This window comes from Pinus tabuliformis, chromosome 5_1 (genome assembly GCF_031772625.1).
Source record: "Pinus tabuliformis cultivar Carrire ecotype Pingquan chromosome 5_1, CPIR1, whole genome shotgun sequence".
NCBI classification, from domain to species: Eukaryota; Viridiplantae; Streptophyta; class Pinopsida; order Pinales; family Pinaceae; genus Pinus; species Pinus tabuliformis.
Window position 1 is genome coordinate 737056291 of NC_142305.1, and position 24339 is coordinate 737080629.

Genomic DNA, 24339 nt, shown 5'->3' on the forward strand with positions numbered 1-24339 from the left:
TATCCGGAAACTATTCATCAAACCTTAGCATTTATACAATACACTATCTTTTGTGGTTGTTTATAATAACACCCGTATCCCTTACTTTTGATGAGTATCCCAAAAATATTCCTTCATCTAATCGAGCATCAAACTTTCCTAACTTTTCATCATTGTTTTTCATATAGCATTTACTTCCAAACATTTTAAAATGTTTGATTGAAGTTGGCTTACCGTGCCACAATTCATATGGTGTCTTGTCACAATTTGGTCTGAGATGTGCCTTATTGAGAATACAAATTGTTTTGTGTACTACTTCTTCCTAATAGGTTCGATGAATGTTTCTCTCTTGCATCACGGATCTAGCCATTTGTTGAATAGATTTTTTTATGCCTCTTTGCAACTCCATTTTGTTGTGGTGTTCCTGCAATAGTATACTCACCTACTCTACCTGACCTTATACACTTTATATTGAACCTTGTTTGATGTTTTTCTAATTCCTTGAATATTTTGAACTTCTCAAACGCTTATGACTATTTCTGAGGAATGCTACCCATGTCAATCTAGAGTAGTCATCAATTACCCACATGAAATGTTTTCTACTCCTAGTGCTTTTTTCTAGAAGGACTACACAAATCCATATGTACTAATTCCAAAGGCTTACTACTTGACAATTAATCCTTGACCTTGAATGAAGTTTGAGTCTATTTTCCCCTTTGAAATGAGTTGTAAGTAGGGTTTTGAGGATTTTTCTTACAACTCTAGATGCTGCAACTAGGAAGAGGGTCTCCCCGGTGTGAAATTTGAATTAGACCCCACATAATTTGGAATAGGAGCCCGAATAGGAATACAACCTGTTCCCAAATTGATGGTCTAAAAAATGTTCCTTAGCTACAATGAACACACAAGATGATATACACATAGCTTTCATGACAACAAGTTTGTGAACTTTGTGTGATATAAAATGCAATGTATAAAAGATTCTTTGACATCAAAGGGAAAAGAGTGAGTCCCTTGAAAGCAAGTAATAGTACTATCTTAAAAGAGACACACGAGCACATGTAAAAGAATAGTTAGCTAACCTAAAAAATAGTTCAGAAGATAACAAAAATCATGACAGCATAAACAACACATGTTCAACAAGATACATACTAAAGTAAACGAAATATTTCATTAACATTAGCATGAATGAAGTATCATACACCACAAACATATAAAGAGTAGTCTTACAACATTCACTATATACGCATGAAAATGTGTTGGCACTGAGAGCATCTGATCATTAAGTGAAAGTTCCAAAAATATAATTACATTGATATGACACTTGCCCCAGTAGTAGAACATGAAGCCACAATTGGCTTCTCCAAATCATGATACTCTTCCAATGCTAGACTAGAGAAGCCAAGGCTCCCAATTTTGGGTTCCAAGTTATTTGTTTGAGTTATGAGGGTTTATTTATAACAAATGGGATGAATTTTCATCTCCATTTGTGACCTTTGAGCTTCCCTCATGACTCTTGGACTTCTTTTTTCTTTACTTTAACTAATGACTCTTCACATTCCACATTTAACTCTTGGACTTCCAATTACATTTACACTTTATTATTTTCCAATACAATAAGACAAAACTCCATATAGGAAAAAATGGCTAGATCCTAATAAGAGAAGCCTGATAGAACAAACATAATACATTAGGCTTGAGTTTGAGGACACTAGCTCAAAAACTTCAGCTTGTAATTTTGTAGTAACATATTGATGCCAAGATTTGTATTGTGCAATTATGTCCTCAAACCTTGTTGGAAGGTTTGGTTGATATTTAAGTCTGGCCTCCATAACATTCAGGTAAATGGTTTTAGAGCCATTTTGTACCTCATTCTGTAACAAGAATAATTTCATATTAACTTTGGAAGGTCCATCTATGTGCTTTTGCATATTTTGTCTAGTGATCTCCAAGTCTTATTTAGTTGTGACCTGATTCAGATTGTCCAAGTATTATTAGATTTCCTACCTAGTAATGTTTCTACCCTTTTCCTCTACAAATGGTCCAACTGAAGGGATCTTGTGTATCCTAACCAAGGATCCCAAACCATTATACAACCTTTCATAGGCCACTATAATGTTGGCCACAAAAGTACCGAGTTTATTGTTACTTTGCATGAGCATTCTGACCTCAAGCTTCTCCAATTTTGCTTCTTGTCTTGTTTTATTTGCCAACTCTGTTGGTGCATCCCTGTACTTGAAATCCCATTCATGGATCGCGCTAATGGCTGGATGAATTACTTTCATATCTTTCACATTTTCTCACAACCTATTTTACATATCATGCAAGGGCACTACTGTGTTATGCAAGGTGATCATATCTTCATAAAGCTTCCTCATAGTGTCTGTCAATTCCTAGATTTCACCATATATTGTTGCTTGCATTAGACAAATTTTGAGGTATAAAATGGGTCCTAAGGAATATTATAAAACAATAGTGGAAATAATAAAATAAGATTAGATTACCTCATCACGTTTTGGAGGGAAAAAAAGAAGAAGCTACTTTTAAAACTCGTATTTTCAACTTATCTCCCTATGATTTTACTCAAGTTTTGAGCAGGAGCACTCGCTGGATATAGAATTTAATTTTGCATCCAAGGAGTACCCACGCTGTATACTTTTGACTAACCTTACTACATGAAAATTGTGAAATACACGAAAAAATGTGATTGCAATCACGTTTTTCATGTATTTCACATTTTTTGTGTAGTAGGGTCCATCTAAAGTATGCAATATGGGTACTCCTTGGATGTAAAATTCAATTTTGCATCCAACTAGTGCCACCACTCAGAATTTGAGTACAATAGGAAGGAGATAAGTTTAAAATACGAGTTGAAAAGTAGTTTTTCATTTTTTATCTTTTTACCTTTTTACTCCAAAAATGATGAATCCCCCATGGTTGACATCATCATATTGAAATTTATTGGTTCGTATAAAGTTGATTTTTGTTGTACATTTTTGTTTTGAGGCCCATTTTTTACCTCAGAATTTCTCTAATGAATCTCTTTCAATTGAGAATCCACAGAAGACAATATTTAGTTCTAAACTTTTAGTTGTTGTATTTGTTATCTTGCAACATCTAAATCATTTTCCATTTGTTGGTTTTTTTCCATTAAGAAGCATGTAATTGATTTTTTTATCTCATGAAAAGGCCGAGTTTGTTGTTGCAATTATCTTCAAATTCCTCCTGGTGTTAGTAACAATCACCTTCTCAATGTGGATGGAAGCAGGATGAACCAGGTCATTAGGGAAATATTTCCTCCTTTCATGTACTATCTTATTCTTTAGCTAATCAAAGGTCAAGTTGGAAATATCCATGACCATATCATCATTTGAAGGAGAGATTCCCAATTCATCACTTGGGATGTACCCACCTGTGAGAGTAGGTGACGATTAATTACTGGGACATTCTATAATAGGCATGATGTTGGCCTCATTTTTCTGCTCCACCTACTAAATATCCATGTCCTGGGTCGATATTTTCTCATCAATTTCTTATACAAACACTTGATCCTGCGTTCATTTGTTTTCTTCCTCTTCTAGCTATTTCTGTCACTCTTCCTCTACTTGTTTCATCTTGCTTCTTCTTCTTCCTTCCTTTTCAGTTCTTCTTATGCCTTAATCTTTTCCATTTCTTTCCTTTCTTAGTCTTCCTTTTACATCCACTCTTCCTCCCACTTATATTCTTTCTCCTGCCTCTTATATACTTCATGTTTCTTTATCCTCCTTTCTACTGCCATGACCAATTTTAGAATGATTGGGTTTGCTTTGAAGTTACGACTCTACTCCTCTTCGGGATTATGAGAAACTTTCCCCTTAGACTTGATGCTCACTAGAGTGCATTATTCCTAGATAACACTATGCTAAGGAATCCCATTGGAAGGACCTACATCTTTTCCTGGAGCATGTGCCCAACATGTGACTAGGAATAATTGTAGGAATTCTTAATCTTATCTTCCTTTGGCCTAGCATAAGTTTCACATGGACAGGAAAAGTGCAACTTGGCACAATGTCTCTTGCAAACTCCTCAGGGATTATATCTGTGAAAGTCAGTTATACCAAACTTGAGGCTTTATAGTTCTTTAACTTCATCTTTTGCACACTTCAAGCTATTGATCTCATAGGATCCCACCTACAAAGGAAAGGAAGGATAATGTGTCTTCTTCTTTCTTTGCAGCATTGAAGATAGACCTATCACAAGATGATAGGCAACCTCTTGCATGACCACTTTATCTGTTGCATACCTTGGTAAGAGATGAGGTGGCTTCTTATAGCCAAAAACTCTGAGGTATGTACTATCTGACAAGGCAAACCAATATGATACTTCCACCAATGACTTCATTTCCTCATGGGACATGCAAGGGGCCTCTTATTCAAAGAGAATTTGATGTAATACCTTGAAGAATTGCTCAACAATTCTGTCATATAATCCTTAGTAGTTTCATTTTGCAAAAGAATTACAATAGATGTGGATAGGGGGATTTTTGGGTGTCCATTTCCATTTCAGACCAGGGAATTCATTATGAGAACATATTCCATCTAACAGGTAGGTAAACATGTAAAATTATTGTTGCTTTCCTTGTAGTGTGGTTTTCATCTTATTTAGATTAATTTGCAGCTACTGAGACAAATTGAATATCCTCCCCGCTATGAAAATAATATATAACATATAGATCCATCCTTTTGGGAAGGATTCATTACTCCTATTTCCATATACTCAGCAACACATAACCATAAAGTATTTATATATCATTCTAAGGGACTCGGTTTTGTAAGTATTATTATGTGTCTTGAAAAATTTGGTTGGTTCCTTCCACCATGACTTGATCACTTCTTTAGTGTTAATATAATATAAATTTTCATAGAATTGTGAGTCTAGGTGTTTCTCAGGCTTGGAAAAATGGTAGATCAATTGCATTTCATGTGGTCGATAGGAGGCAAGTTGATTCCCACTAGCACAGTTCACTGTCATGCTCTTGGTATCCAGGCCCTGCAAAATCCATCTAATAACATTTGCATCAGGTAAGACTGGAAATATGCAAGTGATCCTATAGAACTTTGATCATTAGATGTTGATATAAACCTACCTATCCTCCATATCTTCTTTGAGCTCTTTTGAGGTGAATACATCCTTGATGGTAAGCCAAGTGAGAGTTGACTCCTTCTTGATGTAACACTATGTATCTTATAGAATAGGAATTGATATTGAGGGAATTTCAATGACTTATTTGGTGCTACTCTATGTGACCTCCTTTGATGCTAATTTCTTGGGAGGCATGGTGCTACTTGATGAAGAAAGAGTGATGTGCTCAGGATCTATAGTACCTATTCCAAAATATGCACTCATGGCAATGAAATGTTAGCTCAAGAAACATCAGTTCAACAATCAAGTTTCAAGCAACAAAATAATCACTAGTAGAAAAGATTGCACAATGTTAGACTACAAGGAGGTTGAATGGGCTCTCGAATTTTGCACTGCGCAACTGTGGAGCAAGACTCTGCAGTTTTGGATTGCAAGGAGTTGGCTTGTGGACTAGAATTGTGCAATGTGCAGTCTCAACTAGGAGAGAGGGTTGATGAATTGCGCAATGTGCAATTTTAGTTGTCAGGCAGGGCCAATGCCGGCTGTGATTGCATATTGCATAGCTTGGGAAGGCTTGGGGAGGCCAGCAAGACTTGAAAATTATGTAGTTTCTTTCGTGAGAGAGGTAGACTCCAGATTTGTGATTGAGGAATGGAAGTGTGTGGATAATTCTTGGAATCAATCATATCATTTAGTAATATCTATTGAACAATATTATGCAAAGGGAAGAGAATGCATGCATAAATAAACCCAGCAACAATAATTGTTGGTGGGAGAAAAGAAAATAAATGTTTGGTAACACTTGTAAACAAGCTCAAAAGACTAAAATTACACTTGTACAAGCTAATAATAATATAAAAACCACTTTCTACAAGAAGAATCATGAAAAATGACACTTCCAAACACAAAAGTGACAAAAAGAGCAATAAAAGGCGATACTTAAGAAACCTACATGGAAAAGCACTACAAATTGAATCCAAAGCACCTTAAACTCATGAGAATGGCTAGCGTTCTAATGTCAAATGTGAGAATGAGCTCTATGAGCCTCTATCATATATATTTTCTCTCATGAGATTAGGGTTAAAGTTTCTAATGCGCATGTCTAAAATCAAGGAGATACTGACACTTGTCTTCATATCAGAAATGGAAACTTGTGCCACACTATCAGATAAAAATGCATACTTTATATATTTTATAGGATTGTGTAATTAGCTAATCTAGGGGACTATGTAGTTCATTGGTAGAAGAGACTATGCAATTCCTAGTGACAAGGGATTGTGCAGTTTTTTGACACAGTGGGTTGCACAGTTCTATTTTACAGTGGATATTACATAGTCTACTTTCTCAGTAGTTTTATGTCTCGCAATATTGCGCAGTTTAGTTCCTCAATGAGTTGTGTAATCCCCAGTGATATTGGATTGTGTAGTCCCTCAAGATGGTACATACAACAAATAGTTGATCAAGATAGGACTTAGCTTGTGTTCGAGAGGGTGTTTACTTGTCTCCAGAAGTTTTGCAACTATTGTTGACAAGACCTAGTCTTCATCATGACAACACAATTAATACATCACAAGCATTTCATGGAAGAAAGATTCATTGTGACACTAAATAGAAAAGAAGAATACTTGATGATAGTTAATGTGAGAGTTCTTATGAACAAAGGTAGACTCCAAAATCAAAGTGTAGGTAAAAGTTTGGAGGGGGGTTATAGTAGCTGCAACACTTGGCAACACACTTGTAGAACTATGGCTTCTCTATATGGGTCTAACTCTATAACCTGAGTTTATCTCTTTAGGAAGTATTGTTTCATACTATCGATCATTGTAGTTTCCTTACTTAGCTCAATTTAAATATATAGTTTCTTTCATTCCCTTTATCGACCGAAAAATTACATAAGCAAGTCAAACTTTGGTTGTTTCGATTGGGGGTTAGGAGTATAGAGATATGCAAGTGAAAAATGTCAAAGTCTTATTTTTCATCTCTAGTGTTGCTCTGCTACCAGCGAGCCCTTTCAGTACCCTGGTGGAGTCACTATAGGAAAGGAACATAAGCATCTTTTCACTACCAGCAAATCTGTTCAATACCCCAGTGAAGTTACTTGCTTCACCTCTCTGATCAGAAATCCTTTCTCTTCTTTCACCCTTTATTTATTTTTTATATCGTTATGCTCATTGACATTTTATCGGTGTTTACATCGCTAGGGAGGAAGAGGGATCCCAACTTATTAAGAGAAAGAGAGGTTATTCCTTCAAAGACATGAGTATATACCTATGAAATACAGTTCACTCACTTAAATTTCCTCCTATCACTTCTCCACTCGACTGTGTTGACAAGCTAAAACCAATCAAATACAAAAGGTCAATCAAAGGAGAAGATCCTATTAAATATTTGAGAACTGTAGATCCACTAAGTTTTTCTCTGAGAAAGAATGTATTTTTCATCTAGGTATCATGGACTAAAAGATACAAGGGCGATGCAAAGAAGGGAAAATTGGTAGTTAACCAAGTGTTAATAGTTACACAATGTTGTTTCAAACTTTACCATGCTTATTAGAACCAAAACAACACTTTCATACAAAGGTTATCGCAAATAAAAGTGAAATATGGAATCAAAGTAACAACAAACCAAAAAAGCAAGTAAAGTAACTAAATTAACCCTACTCCCAAACTAACAAAAGAAAGTTTAATCTCACATAAAATGAAAATTCCAATGTAACCAACAGAGTAATTCCTGACCCATAATACTAAGGGAACAAGCACTAATAAATTTCATCAAATAAAACACAAGGAGAGAAAGATAGACCACAATGCTCTCCAAAAATTTTAGGAAAGAAACGTTAGAAGAAAAGTATGATAAAAAAACATGTACTAAACATTTTTCCAATGTTTTGTGATGGTCAAACACACTGCACCATATTTTCATGTCAAAACAGCCATTCCAACTTTCAACCTCTACAAACATCAAGAAATATAGAAAATTATTCCTAGCCATTAGGCTTTCCAAGTAAGACTCTTCCAACCATTCAATAATGGGATCATGATAACTAGGTGTAGAATCTTGAAACCGAAACATAGATTCATTTTCAACATGTGTAGTCAATTCATGAACATTTTCCCATGAGATAATATCAATCTGATCATGTTTTGAACACTCATCAAGATTGCAAGATCTAACAAAACCATCAGTGAATGCTGAAGTGCCTTGACTTCTTGACATGTTTGAAAACTATCATAAGGTAAATCTACAAAATTGGTGGCTTGGAAAGATCATCAGTTGAGGATATAAAATCATCATTAGATGTATCAATGAACACATTAAGAAAGCCACTATTGGGATCATATTTTACATTTGAGTCCAGGGGGTCTTCATGATTGATGAATGGGAAAAGGGACTTGATTGAAAACATGAAGTTGCATCTTTTGCTTCTTCACATCTAAGAGATGAGGAAAGAGATAGATTATGAAAAGCGAGTTCTTCCATATATTCTTTCAATATAAAATAAATATTCCACCACTCTTGACTGCAATAAACACCATTAGTATTAGGATTTGAACCACTAAAAGAACAAAATCACGTGGAGGATTCAAACATGTCAGGAAAGTGAGTGAATGACAAAGAAGAAAGGGAAAATTCAAGTAAGAAATCATCTTTAATAACATGTTCTTGTTCATAATCAGAAGCCGACACATAATCATCATGAATAATATATTGAATCTCTTGGTCTCTATTAACACCATATTGAACTTGACCCTCATGAGATTTGAAAGAGGTTGATATAACAGATTGATCTGGTAAATTAGGGAAAATAAGATCAGAGGGAATGACTGGTGGAGAGTGAAAGATATATCTATAAGAAGAAATTTCATTTACAAAATCATATTCAAGAGAGAAACATGAGTTCAAAATTGATTTTGAGGGGAAGGATAACATGTGGTTGGATCATCAATATGATCTTCAAGTTTTCCAACCTTAACATGGGTGCATGGAGCTACTTCATTTGATAGAGAACTGAGATCATAAGAAGAGTCACAAGAAAAAGAAGGTTCTTCCTTTGAAAATTTAAGAGGTCCATGACCAAGGACAACAAGGAGACTTGAAAGAGATTAAAGATCAAGTGGATTCAAATAAATCTGAACAAGATACTAAAATTTATCTTTCATAAAATTCTAGACTATGTCATCCTCTGAAAACTCATAGCAAAAGTGAAGGAAACGATCATGAAAATATTCAACAGATTCATCAAATTTCTTTCTGAGATGAATAATTTTCTTGCAAACACTATGATATCATACTTGTCAAAGGATTGGTAAATCTCCATGACAAGTTGTTGAAAAGAGTGGATAGAAGCAATTGGAAATGTATGACACCAACGTTTAACACGACCTTCAAATGTGAGAATGAACAACCTACAAGTAGCATCCTCATAATTAATTTCGTATGAATCACAAAACTCAAGAAAGTGGAGGGTGTGCTTAAGGATGGTTGTTTCGCCCTTGCCATTAAATTTCAGATTGGACAAGTTATGGATTATTTGTGTCAGAAATTCTATATTTGAAACTCTACAAAAACATCCCATTATGATATGCAAGAAGCCCTTCAAGATGAAAAATTCAAACCATACTTCATGGGCTCAGCTTGTCATCTAGCACTCCTTCTAGTAGTAAAATTCTATTGACCGTGTTGGATTTCGATAATTTGGAAGGGGGTATCCCTGATGTGAAGTCCCAATTATACCCCACACCATTTTGAATAGGAGCCCCAACCAGAACACAACCGGTTGACAAATCGATGGTCTCAAAGATGTGCCTTGGATGCAATGAACACATAATATGACATACACATAGCTTTGGTGACAGCAAGTGTGTGAACGTTGTGTGATATCAATTGAAATGTATAAAAGGTTCTTTCACATCAAAGGGAAAAGAGTGAGCCCCTTGAAAGAAAGTAATAGTACTATCTTAAAAGAGACACACGAGCACATGCAAAATAATCTTTAGCTAACCTGCAAAATAGTTCACAAGATAAAAATGATCATGATAACATAAACAACACACATTCAACAAGATACATACTAAAGTAAATGAAATAGTTCATTAAAATTAATGTAAACAAAGTAACATGGATCATAAACATATAAATAGTAGTCTTACAACATTCACGATATATGCATTAAAGTGTGTCAACTCTGAGAGCTTTTGATCATTAAGTGATTGTTCCAAGCATACAATTACAATGATATGACACTAGCCCCAATATTGGAACATGAAGCCACCACTTGCTTCTCCAAAGAATGATACTCTTCCTTTGCTAGACTAGAGAAGCCAAGGTTCCCAATCTTGGGTTCCAAGCCCTTTGTTTGAGTTATGCGGGTTTATTTATAGCAAATGGGATGACTTTTCATTACCCTTTGTGACCTTTGAGCTTCCCTCATGACTCTTGGAATTATTTTTCCTTTACTTTAACTAATGACTCTTCACATTCCACATTTAACTCTTGGACTTCCACTTACATTTACACTTTATTATTTTCCAATACAATAGGAAAAAGGTCCATATAGGACAAAAATGGCTAGAGCCTAATAAGATAAACCTCATAAGACAAACATAATATGTTGAGCTTAAGTTTGAGGAAAATATAGCTCAACAACTTCAACTTGTAATTATGTAGTAACATATTGATGCCGAGCTTTGTATTGTGCAGCTATGTCCTCAAACTTTGCTCGAAGGTTTGGTTGATATCTAACTCTATCCTCCATAGCACCCGAGTAAATGGTTTTAGAGCCATTTTGGCCTCATTCTATAATAATAATAGTTTCATATTAACTTTGGCAGGTCCGTCTAGGTACTTCTACATATTTTGGCTAGTGATATCCAAGTCTTCTTTAATAGTGACCTACTTCAGACTATCCAAGTATTCTTGGATTTCCTTCCTAATGATGTTTCTACCCTTTCCCTCTACAAATAGACCAACCAAAGGGATCCTATCCTTCCTGACAAAGGAGTCCAAACCATTATGAAAACATGCATAGCCAATTACAAGGTTGGCCACAAAAGTATCAAGTTGCTTATTACTTTGCATGATCATTTTGACCTCATCCTTCTCCAATTTTTCTTCCTGTCTTGTTTTCTTGGCAAACTCGGTCAGTGCATCCTTGTACTTGATTCCCCATTCACGGATAGTGTTAATGGTTACATGAATTACTTTCATATCTTTCACATTTTCTTGTTACCTCTTTTGTATATCATGCAAGGGCACTACTGCCTTATGCAAGGCGATCATCTCTTCATAAATCTACCTCATAGTGTCTCCCAATGCCTGGATTTCACCATATATTACTGCTTGAAGCTATTTCAAGTGAGAATCCGTGGAAGAAAACTTTGGTTCTCAACTTGGAGATTTTGTATGTGTTGTCTTACAACATCTAAATCCTTTTCCATTTTTTGGTTTTCTACCATCAAGAAGTCTATATTTGCTTTTTTAGCTCCATAAAAGGCCAAGTTTGTTGCTGCAATTATATTTGGATTCCTACTTGCATCAGTAACAATCACCTTCTATGTGTGGATGAAAGCAGAATGAAACAGGTCGTTAGGGAAATATTTTCTCCTTTCCTATATTATCTTGTTCTTGAGCTGATCAAAAGTTAGGTTGGAAATATCCATGACCATATCATCGTCTGGAGGAGAGATTCCCATTTCATCACTTGGGATATTCCCACCTATGAGGGAAGGTGAAGGATGACTACTAGGATGTTCTACAATAGGCATGATTTTGGCCTCTTGGTTCTGCTCCATTTGATTAATATCCATGTCCTTGGTCAATATATGCTACTCAATTTCTTGTACAAATTATTGATCCTGCTTTTCACCTGTTTTCTTCCTCTTTTAGTTGTTTTTGTCTTTCTTCCTCTACCTATTTCAATCTTCTTTGTCTTCTTCCTTCCTTTTCAGTTATTCTTGTGCCTACATCTCTTCATTTTATTTCCTTTCTTATTTTTCCTTTCGCATCTGCTCTTCCTCCCACTTTTTTTTATTCCTCCTGCCTCTTATCGGCTTCCCACTTCATTCTCCTCCTTTCTACTGCCATGGTCACTTTCAGAATGATTGAGTCTACTTTGAACTTATCTCTTCTTCTCTTCTGGATTATGAGCAACCTTCCTCTTATACTTGATGCTCACTAGAGTGTGTTGTTCCTCCTATATTCCTTCCTTTATTACACTATGATCAAGAACTTCATTAGAAGGGACCACCTCTTTACATGATGCATGTGACTCGGAAGAATTGTAGCAATTCTTAATCTTCTCTTCCTATGGTCTGTCATAAGTTTCATACGGCCAGGAAAATTGCAACTTAGCACAATGTCTCTTGCAAACTTCTCGGGGATCATATCTATGAAATTCCATTGTACTGAACTTGAGGATTTCCATTTCTTTAACTTTAGCTTCCGTGAAATTCAACCTATTGATCTTATAGGATCCCACCTACAAAGGAAAGGAATGCCAAGGTTCCTTCTTCTTTTTCTACAACATTGAATATAGACATGTGACAAGATGATAGGCAACCTCTTGCATGACCACTTTATCTATGGCATACCTTGGTAAGAGATAAGGTGGTTTCTAACAACCAAACACTCTGAGGTATGTACCATCACACGAGGCAAACCAATCTGCTACTTCCAACACTAACTTCATTACCTCACTAGACATGCAAGGGGCCTCTTCTTCAAATATAATATGATATAAGACCTTGAAGAAGTGCTAAAACATTACGTCATAAACTCCTCAGTAGTTCTATTCTACCAATAGTTTGCAATAGATGTGGATAGGGGGATTTGTTGGTGTCCATTTCCATTTCATACCAGGGAATTCATTACGACCACATAATTCATCTAGCAAATAGGTGGACATGTAAAATTGTTGTTGCTTTCCTTGTGGTGTGTTTTTCACCTTGTCCAAATCAATTTGCAGCTGCGAAGACAATAGATGAGACCAATTGAATATCGTTCCCTCTATGACAATCAAATATAACATATAGATCCATCCTTCAAGGAAGGATTTAGTACTCCTCTGTCCATATAATCAACATCACATAACCATCAAGTATTGATATATCAATCTAAGGGACTTAGTTTTGTAAGTATTGTTAGCTTCCTGGAAAAATTTGCTAGGTTCCTTCCACCATGACTTAATCACTTCTTTAGTGTTGAGATATTTTGAAGTTGCATAGAATTGTGAGTCTAGGTGCTCCTCAAGCTTGGGAAAATGGTAGATCAAGTTAATGTCATGTGGTTCATAGGAGGCAAGTTGGTACCCACTAGAACTTTTCACTATCATGCTCTTGGTATCCAAGACCTACAAAATCCATCTAATAACATTTTCACAAGATAAGACTAGAAATATGAAAGCCAAGCTATAGAACCATAATAGTTGGATGTTGATATAAGCCTGCCTATCCTCTAGGTCTTCTTTGAACTCTGTTGAGGTGAATACATCCTTGATGGTAAGCCAGGTGAGAGCTGACTCCTTCTTGATGTAACATTGTGTATCTGATAAAATAAGAACTGATATTGTGGGATTTTTAATGACTTCTTTGGTACTGCTCTCTATGACCTCCTTCAATGCTAATTTCTTGGGATGCATGGTGCCACCTGATGAAGACAGAGTGATGTGTTCAAGATCTATAACAATTATTGTAAAATATGCACGCAATGACAAGTTAGCTCAAGAAAGATCATTTCAACAATCAAATTTCAAGTAGAAAAAAAATCACTAAGGGAAAGGATTGCACAATGATGGGATACAAGGAGGCAGACTAGGCTCTGGAATTGAGCATTGTGCAACTGTGGAGGAAGACTCCACAGTTATGGATTGCGAGGAATTTCCTTATTGACTAGAATTGCGTAATGTGCTCTATCAGCTGGGAGAGAGGGTTGATGAATTGTGGAATGTGTAGTTTCAGATGGCAGGTAGGACCACTGTTGGCTATGATTACATAGTGTGTAGTTTGAGAAGGCCAGTGACTATACAGTACACAATTGTAATTGTCAAGGGAAAGATCTTGCTGCTTGTGATTGTGTAATGTGGAATGGGAGAGGCCAACAAGACTTGAAAATTATACAGTTTCTTCCAGGAGAGAGGTAGACTCTGAATTTGTGATTAATTAATAGAAGGGTTTGGATCGTTCTTGGAATCATTCATATCAATCAGTAATATTGATCGAAAAATATTATGCAAAGGGAAGAGCACGCATGTATAAATAGATCTAGCAGCAGTAACTGTTGATAGGAAAAAAGACAATAAATGCTTGGTGAAACTTGTAAACAAACTCAAAAGGTTGAAACAACACTCGTACAAGCTAATAATAATAGAAACACCACTTTTTACAAGAAGAATAAGGAAAAATGACACTTCTAAACACAAAAGAAACAAAAGCAATAGAAAAAGTAGCAAAAAGTGACACTTGAGAAACTTACCTGGAGAAGCACTACAAATCAAATCCAAATCTCCTTGAACTCATGAGAATAACTAGAGCTCCAATGTCAAATGTGAGAATGAGCTCTATTGTATAGACTTTCTCTCATGATATTAGGTTAGGGTTTATGATACATATGCGTAAAATTAAGGAAAGAATGACACTTGTATTTATATCGGAAATGGAAACATGTGCCACACTATCAGGTAAGAATGAGAACTTCCTATTTTCTAGGAGTGTGTAGTTGACTAATCCAAGGGACTGCACAGTTTACTGACAGAAGAGAATGCAAATTTCCTAGTGGAAAGGGATTGCATAGTTTGGTGACACAGTGGGTTGTGTAGTTCTATTTTATAGTGGAGATTGTGTAGTATGCTTTCTTAGTGGTTTCTTGTCTCACAAGATTGCACAATTCAAATCCTCAAGGATTTGTGTAGTCCCCAATGATAGAGGATTGCAAAGTTCCTCAAGAAAAGACAAGTAACGAGTGCTTGATCAAGATAAGACTTAGCTTGTGTTCGAGAGGGTGTTTTCTTGTCTTCAAAAGTTATGCAGCTATTGTTGACAAGACCTAGTAGCTGTCATGACAACATAGTTAAGACATCACAAGTGTTGCATGGAATAAAGAGTCATTAGGGCACTAAATAAACAAGAAGAATACTTGATAACAATTAAAACGACAATTCTTACAAACAAACGTAGAATCCAACAAGTTTCTTTATCTTTGGTAGATCTCTAACTTATCTATTCTTATTAAGCTTGATGATGTGATTAAAATTGAGATGCCCCAATCTCATATGCCATAGCCAAGACTCATCTTGTTTGATGATGTAGCACTCTTCATTATCTTCCTTCAATATATATATATATACACACACACACACACACATCATTTTATGTTCAAATTCCTTTAGCCAAGGGCCTTCTTAGATGTTGTTGACCTGATTTCACAATCCTAAGCTCTGAAGAGAACATCACAACCTCTGACTTACACTCAACGAATTATGTTTCAGACCATCTACAAAAAGTACTTCATGATATTTTCCTCTGTGATTATTCAGACTAATTGTACCCTTTCCTCTAATTATTCCTACTACATCATTTCCTAATGTGGAATCTCTGGTTTTATTTTTATCTAGGGATGAAAACTTGATTTTATCCCTTATCATATGTCTAGAGAAGCCACTACACCCATACCATTTACTATTTTGATCTTGAGCACACAGAATTAGGCCACACTTATCAACTTTCTTCTCTTCTTTCTTCTTTCCCAGCTGCATACATTCATTTTTTCTACAATAGTTCTAAAATTGTGATCTATTGTTTTTAAGTTAGCATTCATATGACTTATGCCCAAAATTGTGACAGTAGAAACACTCGGGGATATCAAAGAGAGGGTAAAATGGGTTACTATCTTGATTCATGTTTTTTTTATGTTTGCAAACCTAATGCTAGCTTCACTTCTTTTAGGATTTCCCAACTCATGTTTCCTAACAGAAGCTCTACAATTTGAAACTTTAAGTCCAAAATTTTTACAAAAATAACAATACTCATAGAAATTTTTTTATAGTGGATGATACTTAAGGTTATAACCAAGTTGGAATTTGATACTCTTGTCTCCTAAAGAAGTACGATCTCTAAGAGCTTGTTGTTTTTTTTTCCTTACCTTTTATCTATTGTAATTTGTTGGAAGTACTTCATTATTGTTTCTCCTTAGGTGCGGATTTGTTTCTCAACTTATTTTTCTCAAATTGATGTGTACTTTCATTGTCTCCCTTTATAGATTTTACAAAAATAATTTCCGTTTTTTCCTCTGTCTTACTTTCACTCGATTCTCCTTCTTATCCTAACCCAACTTTCATACGGGGAGGCCCCTAAGCATTGAACATCAAATCCAATTTTTTGGATTCTTTTGTGTGTTGAATATTCATGCTCAAATCAGTTTGTGCCTTCTCCAACTTTCACACTCCTGACTTTTCTCTTTTATATTTTGTAGCAAAATATATTCCACCTTATTTTCTTCTTCCATTTCAACCTTCAACTTGATAATTTCATCTGAACTTGATTCTTCTTTTAAATATTTAAAAAAAAATCATTTCTGGATCTTATTCTTCTATTTAAGTCTATCTATTTCCTTTAGGGCACTAATCAACTCCCCCTCAAGATCGACATCACCTTGTTCATATTCCTTGCATTCTTCCTCCATATCTTGTAAGGCCATCAACATGAATTCACTAGTTCCATCTTCACCACAGGATTCATTAGAGCTTTCAGATACACTGATATCTTCTTGGGCATAGAATATCTTCTTTTTAAATTGTTTCTCTTTTTGTATTTTATTAGACTTTTTCTTTTCTTTCCCCATAAATTTAGTTTCTTCTTTCTTATATGGGAATTTTGAGGCATAATTCCCCACTTTTCCATAGTTAAAATGTTTGAATGGGAGTTTGTATTTGTATTTACTTGTACCTTTCTTCAATCTTCTCACAAATTTTGCCTCTTCTTCATCAAAGTCTGAGCAAGAATAGTCCTTGTCTTTTGTAGGCTTGTCTGCTTTAAAAGTTTCATCTATGGGAGCTAAATTTCCTTTCGAAATTCTCATCTCTTATGTTGTGAAAGAACCAACTAGTTGTTCCCTATTAAAAGTCTCAAAGTTGGTTGTCTCTTCTATAGCTTAAACCTTAAGGTTAAACTTTGAAGGTAATGACCTCAATATTTTTTGGACTATTACTATGTCTTTGATTGTTTCTCCTAGACACATCACGACATTAACAACTTCATCTACTCTTAGAAAAAACTTAACAATACATTTGTCTTCATTCATTTTTAATGTATCAAATTGCATTTTGGATACTTATAATTTGGAAATATTGACTTTGGTATCTCCTTCATGAATATTTTCTAGTTTATCCTAGATTTCTTTGGCTACTTTACAATGCATTACCTTAAGAAAATTTTCTTCACTCAATCCACTAAGAAGTGCATTCATAGATTTTTCATTAGCTATAAATTCCAGTTTTTCATATTTGTGACTACTCATTTCCTTTCATTCTTCATACCTTACCAACACAACATCCCATAATTCAACTCCAAGAGATATTAAATATGTCTTCATTCTCCATTTCCAAAAGGCATAATTTGTATCAGTAAACAATGTGGATTTATTTGTTGAGCATCGTTCCCAACTAGCCATTCTAATGATTCAAGACATCCTTCTAGTTGTTAACTTGATATTGAAGGAACTTGCTCTAATACCAATTGATAAATTCTTGGAAATTACTAAGAGTGGGGCTTAATCAGTAATTGTATCTTTCCAATTTTTTAGCTTAAATTAATTTTTTCTTTTCAAATATCTTCATATGCAACTAATGGCTTATGTATATGTTCAATTATTAATCCTTACTTTTGCAGTTACCAAAGAGGGATATTTTCATATATACATAATCAGAATTCAAGAGCATTCACAAAAGTTGGACATTCAACAAGCAACACATGAAGACACCATGTATAAGTGGAAACCCATAAATGGAGAAAACCATGAATTTTTGGATGAAAGTGATATGAAGATGAGCTCCTACTCCCTTATTACATAAAAACATTTGTAGGCTGCAACCTACAAGAGGATGCTACCTCAAGGAAGCTCCAACTTCCACAAAATTTTCTATCTACTACAACCCACAGGAGGTTCATACCTCAATAGGCTACACTCAGTTGTTTATCAAGCTACAACTTGAAAGGAGACTGCAATTTCCCAATCACAATACAAAATCAAGTTTGCAAATTACCTGATATTAATTTATGTCCTTGTGGCTACTTCTCATCTTCTCTGTTTATATTCTTTAATTATGTTCTTCTTCTGCTACTTTTCTCTTTTCTTCCTCACCAAGTTGTTGATCATGAACACTCTCATATAAGTTTCTTAACTCACCCAAAAAAGACTCCATTCTCATTCAACAAAGCATATTTTATAATCATATCTTATTGAATGTTTGTATTATATGTAGGAATACGAAATGAGGATTTGTATCTTGGTCTTCTAAGTTTTTTCACAATATGCCTCTTCATTTCGAAATTTGAAATTCAAAATTTTTTAATATAAAGAGTTGAAATAATATAGGCCAGAACTAATGATTGCAAAATACAAATCTTTAAAACCTTTCAAATTTGTATTAGCTAAATTTTTAGTTCTATTTCAGATTTGTACCATCCACATGTTAATGCCTTTGAGGATTATTTTGTAATGTCTTTAGCATCAACAACATGAATATTCATGAGTTTCATGACTTGTAATATATTATACCATTGTACAAGTTATTTTGTTTAATAAACACACACATTTTCCAACTTATGTATCAATATATCATGTGTCATTTTTCATTTTAACTATAAGCCATACATCAAGATAACCAAAAACATAGTTAAACTTGCATTCAACAATGATTATCCTTTTCACTTCATGCAATTTTCCAACAATAGAAATCTAGAAATCAACATAAATTATCCTTAACTTCGAGTAATCATTCAACAATGATCATCCTTTGCACTTCTCATCACTTATCTTCCTTTGCGCTTCAAGAAATATTGCAACAAAAGCAATCTAGCAATCAATAATCAACATAATCATATTAATAATCAAGTATCATTAACAACATGGTCATTTCACATCAATTCCAACATTGACAACAAAGGAACTAGTCCTTGTGTGACTATATATATATATATATATATATATATATATATATATATATATATATATATATATATATATATATATATATATATATATATATATATATATATATATATATATATTAAACTAGTTTTAGGTTATGGAAAAATATGAATTAAATAACATAAAATACCTTATACATCATTTTCCTAGGGTTGGGTATTTCATATCTTAAATTGAAAAAGAAAATAAAATTATGCATTTTTCAGTCATAATTCTAGGGCCGACGTCCAAGATTTAATAGTTGTTTCTCACATTTTCAGCCATTGAAAAGTCATTCTAATATTTTCCCTTGATTTATCATTAATTATCCTTTTAAGGTTTATTTTTTATCATCACTTGTGGGTTGTTTTTATCATTGTTGTCACAATTTTTGCATGTTGTAAATTTCCTTTATTATAAACCTTGATTTATAATAGAAAACATTTAATTCAGATAACATGTGTCTGGAATCTATTTGAGCATCTTTGATACTTATCTCGGTACTATAAAATTAACCATAGGTTCTTTGAACTCACTACCTCTATAATATTGAGCCATATCTTATTGAATAGTATTCTAGGTGTCTAATTAACAAAGTCCTTAGAGGGTATTTAGCCTTGAATCCTTAGGTTTCTTAATCCAAAAAACCTATTGGGGAATCCTCTCTTGTGGAGATAACATTATTCCATGTAATAGTAGGGGAACAACCACTAAGGTGATGGTGGTAGTTTATCTCATTGTTTTCCTTGATCAAGAGTTCCTAGTGATGCTTTGCACTAGGTTGTTAGATTTTATAGTAACATGCACCTAACATTTGAGCATGAGACACATGATAATTGAGTTTAAATGATAAATTTATGAACCTCATCATTAAATACACATTTTAATTTTAACTCAATGTTTTTATTATACATTATACAATGTTAAAGCTAAAATCCACAATCATGGAATATTAAATACTAACATATAAATTTACATAATATAATGAATTATGAATCATATATTTGTAGTGAAAGTAATTAAAATTATATTCTATATAATATTGTAGTTATCTAAGTCCATCGAGGGTAGCTCACGCAGTTGGGACTATTTGGAAAATTGATTGTATTTAATAAAACAAATAATTCACTCACACAAAAATTATCAACCAGGGTAAGTCTACTTATTTCAAGGTTATCGTGCATAATATATGCAGACAACAATTGACAACTAACACTAACTATTTCCTAATTATCTTCCTTCTACAAGAACTTGGAACTCAATTAAACCCAAAGTTATTGTAACCATTCACACTTTCAGAAATGGAAATCAACTCAACAAAGGTCTCACTATAAAATCACACTTGTATGAAATTGACGCTATGCATGAAACACTGGAAATGAAATAAAACTTGCAAAATAAAATAGCATTCATCTATTCTAAGATCACTTTTGCACGAAAATAAAGAAAAATCCTTGGAATCAATTCCTCACTTGCGCAAGATCATTCAACCACAACTACACACAATCATCAATCCTTATGCTAACAATCTAAAATACAATCAACTCATCAATTGCATAATACGTTGTAACAGTTGTAACACATAACTAATATTTTGTATATGAAATGAATTATAAATTTGTAGCAACTATTGAACAATAGTAACAACACACAATTAGAAAGGATCAATCCAATAATAGTTATGAGACACACAAGTAACCTGTATTCAAATATTTTGCAAGCCAATTTAACCAAATAATAATAGTAGTATATAAAGCATGAAATTTTTAATGGTGGTAAATTTAAATGATAGGAATTGAAATACCATAGCCTACAAGTGAATTAATTAAATGAACCACACTAGCTTTACAAACATAGTGATCCCGAGAGGAGGACCCTTCCTCCTTGTTGAAAAGTGTAACTAGGTTAGGTCTTCATAATGAAATGTAATTATGATTTTATGTAAGAGATGTAAATAATAAAAATAAAATTATTGTAATTCTTGCATCATGGGTTTCATGGGAAAGAGATTTTATTTTTTAGTAAAGGCTCCCATTGAGAGCCTTTAGGAATTTTGTCATCTAGTCATAAAAGAATGAAAGAGTCATTGTCATGTAATGAAGTCATGTTACACATTGTAAAGAGTCATACTTGTCTATGTAAAGTCATCCTCCAAGACCTTGTAACTAGCCCTCATCATGTTGGCCTACAATGAAGGGATGCATCTAGAAAATGAAGTCATATTTCCTCCTATGGATCAGGTTGGCCTAAAGGTCATGAAAAAACTATATATATACCCATACTTGGCCTCATTTGGAGACAACGAATTTGGTGAATCAAGTCAAGAAAGAAGTGTGAAATATACACCAGAAGAAGCCTTCATATCAGCGTAGCAAAGAGGAAGGATAACGAAGATAGTCAAGCATTGTTTTTGGGTTAGTTTTTCCTCCCACATGCAAAGGTAGCAGATCTGAAGGTATCTAGAGGAAGCTGAAAGAGTTGTTGTCACTTTGAGGTGATCATTGTTTGGATATAGAGCCTCGCTAGAAGAAGTCGAGTAAAGGTGCAAGAGGTCTCTCTCTTGAAGAGACTACAAAGGAAGTCAAGATAATCTAGGGTTTCTCTGGTAGGGTTACGAGCCTACAAGAAGAGATCGAGAATCAAAGGAAGCTGAGATCAAGAAGGGAAGAAGTCGAGAAAGGAAGTTGAGAACAAGTAGAGGAAAGGCAACATTGAAGAAGAGGCTAGTGACTTGGTCTTGGGAGGACTCTAGAGTCAAGGGTCTTTTTCATGGTGGTATTTGTCAATTGATGATCTATAAGAATATTGTTTTTGGGTTTTCCTCTCAAAGATTGAAAGGTTTTGGTCATGGCTGACAAGCGCACATACTGTGTATCTTGTCTTATATTATCTATTTGGTAATTTTATTGATGAAAAGAACACAATAATAACATTAATAAGAGAATATCATAATCCAAGAAGTAAAATTCTATCACAAGGAATAAGGAAGACTAGAACATTTTAGAAGGATCGTGAAGCAAGCTCTCTCTCAATATTTCAAGAAGTAATATTTTATCAACATAAAGATTAAGGAGGAAGTAAGAAAAAAATACTCAAGTAAGTTTATGACTTCATCTGATATTATCAAAATGTCTTTTTGCAAGGAAAGCAATAAACTGGTTGGGGCTTCAAATTTCCTTTCATGGAAGAAACTAACAGACTTAAATCTCATTTAGAATGAAGTCATGGACCACATCAAAGGATCAATAACTCAACCTCCAAAAGAATATACTCAATCACATACTAGATTAAGGAAGGGAGAAGTGAGGGCCCAAAGGATTCTCATAGAATCCATCAAAGACTCTCTCATCCCTTATGTATCGAAATTAGACACTGCAAAAGCAATATATGACGAATTGGTAGAGTTGTTCTACATAAGTACTATTGAAGAAGTAATCTCTCTAAGGCAAGAACTATACAAATTAAATATATCCATGGAAGAAGGAATAGCCTCATATTTTATGACGATTTCATAAATAAGAGATCAACTTCAAGATCTGGGTGAAATAGTGTCTGACAAAGAAATGACCACTATATTACTGAATGCACTACTGGAGGAATGGGGAAACTTCACTTTAATTATATATGGAAAGAAAGAATCCACTCCTTTCCAATATATATGGTCATTGTTTAAGATTGAAGAAATAAGAAGAATCAAGCATATGTTGCTATGACAAGAAGAAAAGGAAAGTTTGGAAAATTTGTTCCTCAAAAGAAAAAGAAGAACATGGCTAAAGTGAAATTCTATGGATGTTAAGAATATGGACACTATATAAGAGATTTTCCTAATCTCAAAAGGCAACATAACAAGAGTAATAAGGAAGAATCCCATATTACCGAAGAAGTTGAAGAGCCTAAGACAAAGAAGACTAAAAAGGAGGAACTAAAAGATATCTACTATGATTGAGATAATCTCCTTCATTGAAAGGTACTCTTATGTTATGTAAATTATAGATAGGAAGCATTGTAAATAAGATAGGATGCATCATATTAGAGAATGGCATCATGGTAAAAGAATTAGAAGAGCCTGTGGCATAAGAAAAATGAAGGATGTTTAGAACAAAATCTATGACAATCAAAAATGTAGGATATAACTCCTGGAAACCTCATTGAAAGCACAAGTGACACTTATGGAAAAAGGAAGAAGTCATCTAGGACAAGGCTCATGATACAATGGTCAATAAGATAACATTTGTAGGATAGGATATGCAATATCCTCTAGATTCTCTGATGGAATCTTCTTTGTAAGGTTCAATGATCATGAGCGAAAGAAAGTGTTGAATTCCAAATCTGTGGAATTCAAGGGATGGTGATATGGTGACATAGAAGTGAATCAAATCAAGGGAGTTGTTGTCACTTTTTCTAGCACCTGTAGCACAAGTGCTTCAGGAGATATGAAAGCTTCCAAGAGACAGCCTCAGGTTGAAGGGATAGACGAGTGCCTAGGAAATATCAACAAGTGCTTGAAAAATTTATATTAAAGACTTGCAACACTTCGGCTTGTCACAAATAAAAATGGGTTTGATGCAGAACCATTCATAGAGTTTCAATATATGAAGTAGTTTGTAAAGAGGAGTAATCAGGAAATAATCTTCAAGTCACAAGTGGCCAAATCAGATTTGAATGAGTAGAGATATAATTGTGCAAACATAGGTAATGGGAGAAGATAGTAGAAGATGAGTCCATCATATAAAGCTTAAGTTCTAGGAATTATATATATCTAGACTCAAAGAGAAAATGAGCAAGAGAGAGTGTTTTTAAATGCTAAGATGCATGGATCACTTTTTAAAGAATTGATTTCCACCATGAAACATGCATTATCCATCAATGTTTTGATTTAAATGGGTCTGCATCTCAAGGGAAATAAAGCTAGCTGCTACCTGACATGTAACCTATGAAGAATTTTAACCATATATGATAATACAGAGAGAGAAGGACATACTGCAAGTCTAATAAGTTGGAATCACCTGGAACTTTGTATTAATCTCTTGAAGAAAACAAAGATAAAACAAACTTAAAACA